The sequence below is a fragment of the Muntiacus reevesi genome, chromosome 2 (genome assembly GCF_963930625.1).
Source record: "Muntiacus reevesi chromosome 2, mMunRee1.1, whole genome shotgun sequence".
Lineage (NCBI taxonomy): Eukaryota > Metazoa > Chordata > Mammalia > Artiodactyla > Cervidae > Muntiacus > Muntiacus reevesi.
In genome coordinates, this window is record NC_089250.1 from 182,680,510 (window position 1) to 182,686,509 (window position 6,000).

Genomic DNA, 6,000 nt, shown 5'->3' on the forward strand with positions numbered 1-6,000 from the left:
CCATAAGGACTTGAGGTTGTACTCTGAGCAGGATGGAGATCTGGAGAATTTTGAAAATAATTGAGAGGAGTTATGTAATTTGTCTTACATTTTTACAAAAGGATCCCTCTACTCATGTATTGGGTGTGGATTATAAAAAAGGGCAGAGGCAGGAAACCCAACTAAGAGGCTATTTCAACGGCCCAGGTGTGAAATGATGGTCGTTCAGCCCGGTATAGTATCAGTGGACCAAGTTAAAAGTGGTAAGGTTCAGGACTTCCTGGTGGTCCAGTGGTTAAAACCTCACCTTCCAATGCTGAGGGTGCAGATTCTATCCCTGGTCGGGGAGCTAAGGTTCTACACGCCCGGTGGCCCAAAAACCAAAACATAAAAAAATATTGTAACAAATTCAATAAAGACTTTAAGAAAAAATGATCCACCTCAAAAAATCTTCAGGAAAAAAACAGTGATGAGATTCTACATACATTCTTAAAGTACAGCCAATAGGACATGCTTATGGATCTGATCAGGAATATGAAAGAAAAAGGTGTCAAACTAACTCCAAAGTTATCAGCCTGAGCAACTGATGGGAGGAGCTGAGCATGTGCCTCTTCGAAACCCCGTGGACTGTAGCCCCAGGCTCCTCTGTCCGTGGGGTTCTCCCATGGCGTGGTTTGCCATTTCCTTCTCCAGGAGATCTTCCCAACCCAGGGATCGAACTCGGATATCCTGCATTGCAGGCAGATTTTTTACCATCTGAACCACCAGAGAAGCTCTGGTGATGGAGAAGACATTTCTGGAAAGGGGGGCTCGATCCTGGTTGCTTCCACTGTTCCCATGAAAGTGAGGGGCTGCAGACACTTAAAAACTCTCAATATTTACATCCAGCGGGGACCTGCTGGCCACATGGCATTAAGTGCGGGTATAATGGACTCCCTGGGCAACCCTTTGATTTGTGTTGATCAGAAGTTAACCAGAAGTTAACTGGTACCCAGCAGGCAGTCTGCTTGCTGAAGTCAGGAGCAAATCCCATTCACATGTCAGACCACCAGCAAGAGTGGAAAGAAGTGATTACCACGTGAGGTTTCCTTGGTGAAAGCAGATGTAATTTTGGGCTTTGTTCTCATTGGCAACACAGCTTTGACAATGGTTTATTCTGAAAGATTATTGTGAGACTTGGAATAACCATGGAATACCCAGGTCACTTTTAAATTTTTTGTCTGATTGTCGTGTCAAAAAGCCCAGCGAGCAATTCATCAGGTCGGCTTGACTCCCAGGGTTATTCAGGGAAAGTTTTACTGGGCGCCTACCATGTGCCTCCATGTTTTGAACTGAGTTACAGTGGGTGGTGGAGAATTCATCACTATACCAATCTGCTCACTGTGTGATTATCAACATTTCTTTAACTCAACACAACATCAAAATATGACACTTTTATATTTAAATGATTCTATTTCTAGCCAAACGCTGCTATCCATTGTGCTCATCTATTGGCTGTGGCCGGAGCCTTCATGCCTGCTGTGCTGTACATCACTGGGCACTTTTCTCGAAAACTCATAATCCAGGAACCGAGGTAGCAGCTTAGAGCCATGTTCATCATTACATGCACAGACCGTTAGAAGATGAGTGAGCTACAAGACTTCCCTGATAGTCAGGTGGCTGAAACTCCGAGCTCCCAATGCAGGAAGCCCGGGTTCGATCCTTGGTCAGGGAACTAGATCCCACATGCCTCAAGTAAGAGCTTGCATGACACAATTAAACATCCCACATGTGGCAATGAAGATGGAAGAACCCGCGTGTGGCAGCTAAGACAGAGCACAGCCAAAGAAAATGAACCAGCTAGGGGTTTTTTGTTTTTTTGTTTTGTTTTGTTTTTGCTAGTTTTTTAAAAAACTATATTTGTCAGTGCCAACAGAAAAGTCACTTGGACCTTGGTTCTCTCCCTTTTCTTTACCAGGTGATCAGTTTGGTTGTCAAAAAGTGTCCAGCCGTCTGTTATCTGTATTCAAGGAGAGGAAGTCTCATCTTTCAGCCTAGAAAACTCCCATTCAGGCAGCTGGTCTCTGGCCGGAAGCAGGGCTAAAAACGCACACACAGAAGGAGAGAAACTAGTTGGTAGAGAAAAGCCAGGCGGCCCACCTCCCTGTGCGCAGTTTATTCCAAGACAAGGGGTTGGCTCTACACCTCGGAGTCCCGAACACACCCTCCCACCCCTGGGAGGGAAATGTCAGGAAAGGACAGCCCCGCAAAGCTGGGCCTATGCAAAACGAAAGCACATGAGCTCAGGCTGTCCCTTTTCTTTCTGTGTGTCTGTCTCCCTCAGTGAATGGACCCCACTTTGGCCAGACCCAGCCAGCAGACTCCACCAGAACTGAAATGAAATCCCAGCTCTGAAAACTGCCACATGAGCACTTGGGCAAGTCGTTATTTATCTCTCTCTGAATCGCAAATTCTTCCTCTGTAAAATGAGGATAAGCTCTGCCTTGTCCTGCTCACAGAGTTTTATGTGACCCAAGAGGAAAAAGTAAATGAGAAAATGCTGTGTATACAATTATGAAAATAGACTGGGAAAAATGCAGTGTTAGTCTTTCTCAGCTCTGCTCCTGACAGTGGACGCTTGTCACTCTTGGACAAATGACGTAAGATCTTTAAGTCTAAGTCTCATCTTTTTCTTTATTTTTAATGTTTATTTATTTATTTTATTGTTCATTTGGCTGCTCCCTGTCTTCCTCGTGGCACAGAGGATCTTCCAGCTCCACTGTGGCAAGTGGGATCTTTAGTTGAGACATGTGGGATCTAGCTCACCCACCAGGCATCGAACCCAGGCCCCCTGCATTGGTAGCACAGAGTCACAGCCACTGGACCACCAGGGAAGTTCGTAAGTCTCATCTTTAAGGCAGGGAAAAGATTACCTGCCTTAGACAGTTAAAATAGGGTATCAGATACATAGGCGAGGAAAACTATAGTGTTATTGTTATAAAACAATAAAAGTTATCAAATTGTCACTGGAAAAGATGCTTTGGAGAATACTTCTGTTAAAAGTAAATGAAAGGGACTTCCATAGTGGTCCAGTGGTTGAAACTCTGTTCCCAGTGCAGAGGGCCCAGTTTCGATCCCTGATCAGGGAACTAGATCCCCCATGCTGCAACTAAGATCCAGCGCAGCCAAATAAACAATTTTTTTTTTTTAAGTAAATGAAGGACTTCCCTGGTGATGGAGTGGATAAGAATCCACCTGTCCCTGGTCCAGGAAGATTTCACGTGCCATGGAGCAACTAAGCCAATGAGCCACAGTTACTAAGCCTGTGCACTAGGGCCCGGGAGCTGCAACTACTGAGTCCACACACCACAGCTACTGAAGGCCATGGGCGCTAGGGCCTGTGCTCTACAACAAGAGAAACCCTCACAATGAGAAGCCTGTGCACCGCAACGAGGAGTGGCCCCTGCTCGCCAAAACTAGAGAAAGTCCTCTCAAAGCAATGAAGACCCAGCACACCAAAAATAATAAATAAATAAATAAGTCTTTTTAAAAAAGGTAAATGAACATGACCGAAGCAGTACAGGCTTATAACGTGAAACTTAAAAAATATTATAAACCAGAAAGTAAACTGACAATACTGTGGTCCGCCGTCTATACTCATAATTGAAGGAAAGGCTGAATATCCATTAGGAGTTAATAAAAATAGAGATGTAATTTTTTCCCACCTGAACAAAGTCCATAAAGACGGGTATAACATGTGCGGTTCCTAGCACACAGTAGGTGCTCAATAAGGGTTAGTTATTATAATTATTAGTGGACTGCCAGGGAATGGGCTTCCCTGGTGGCTCAGACGGTAAAGAATCCACCTTGGGTTGGATCCCTGGGTTGGGAAGATTCCCTGGATGAGGGCATGGCAACCCACTCCAGTTTTCTTGCCTGGAGAATCCCATGGACAGAGGAGCCTGGCAGGCTACAGTCCATGGGGTTGCATAGAGTCGGACACAACTGAGTGTCTGAGCGCTGGGCACTCAGCCTTCCGACAGTCACAACTGATGACTATGTAAGATCTGAGAAACAGACTCAAGCGGAGTTATCAGTGACCAATGAAGGCTCGTCCCGTCCCTTCCTTTCCTTTTCCTTTCTGTCCTTGGGCTCTATCACATCTAAGTCATCCACGCTTGCCACCCATGAGTGTGCGACACAACATCTTCCGTGGACGAAAAGGATCCACTGCCTCCTAAACTATCTCTCCAGGAAGTGGGAGGGATGGGTCTGGGCTAAGACAGTGCCATCTCCATGGCAACAAAGCAGACTGGCTTATCCCAAGGGCCTGGACTTCTGACCTGGACCCCAACACAGGAAGCAACGCGTCAGCCTTGGGCTCTCACAGCCTCAGCACCCACCCTTGCTGACACCTCAGGCTCCACCCAGATCCTCCGCCCTGGGTCCCACACTCCCAGCCACACTCGACAAAGAGGCTAGGCTGAGGAGACCTGGGGCGCCAGCCACACCCAGATGTTCTCACCACGCCCCAGAGCCAAGACATCCTGGCTGAGAAACAGAGAAGTGAAACCTGTAAATAATCAGGGCTTGTTTCCAGGCCTCCAAGTTCTCCCACCCTGACCCATCCAGTTCGCATGTGCGTATAGACAGAGGTCTGTAGATGACAGACACACGGATGACACAGGGAGAGCCCCGTTCAACGCTCGACACACACTTTCTCATTTAATCCTGTCGAACTAGGCAGAAGTGTTTTACTGATGAGAAAACTGAGCTTTTACAGAGGCTTAGTTAATTCAGCTGAGGTCACCAGCTGACAGGAGACTGAGGCGAAGCTAGCACCGAGTTTGAAAACTCACTGGGCATTGAGCACCCTACCTGAGCTCCACAGGGCTCCCCACTGTCTCCCAGACTCACCAGACAACGTCAGGACCCCATGCCTGCGCCCAGGGCTGGCCTCCACTGGCACAGCATCCCTGTCCTCCGGAGACCCTCCTTACACAACAGGCTAAAGCTAGGCCACTGTCTCAAACACCAGGAGGAACTGGTCAGTTCTTCCTTGGTCTCCACCAGAGCGCAAGCTTTGCTCACGGCATCAGGGGTTCAAGGGCCGAGTGTTCACTCTCAAGATTCAGGTCTGGAAGAGTAAGCCTGGGACTGGATCCCTGAATCCTCAAGCTTTGGTTAAGGGGCTCAGGTAGAGGTGGCAGCTGAAGGAATATTGGTTGAATAATCGAGCAAAAGCAGGAATGTTTTCATCTGCCAAATGTTAGCTCACAGTATTATGATTATGTGCTGTGCTGAGTTGCTCTGTTGTATCCGACTTTTTGCCACCCCATGGACTGTAGCCAGCCAGACTCCTCCACAGTTTAAAAACTTAGGACACTGATCAGATTACATGCACACATAAATTTTTTACTCTGCTAAAATATATACAATAAAATGTACCATTTTGATCATTTTCAAGTGCTCAGCTCAGTGGTATTAAGTGCACTCCCATCATTGTGTAACCATCACCACTGTCCATCTCCAGAACAATTTCATCTTCCCCAACTGACACTGTATTCATTCAACAAGCCCTCATACCCTCTTCCCCCTGCCCTTGGCAACCACCTCTCTACAGTCTATCTCTATGAATTTGACTATTCTAGGTACCTCATATAGGTAGAATCACACTATACTTGTCTTTTGGTGTCTAGTTTATTTCACTTAGCATCCGTGACCTCAAGGTTCATCCATGTTGTAGCATGTGTCAGAATCATATAATTTTTAAAGGCCACTCACATGTTGATGACCTCTTGCTGCAATCAGGACCCATTCTCAATGCTGCTGATCAACAAAGGTAAATGACAGAGTCTCTGCTCCAAGAAGTCAGCCAATGAAATCAGGTTTAAAGGGTCCAGTGTGCTACTGAAGGAGAGACAGCCAACCTCCACCCTTGAAGATGGCCTTCCTCTCCACCCTTGACAATGGCTTTCTACACTCCTGAGGAGTGTGGACTGTTTCTCCAGGTAAATCAATGATTCCAGAAGACAATTTAAA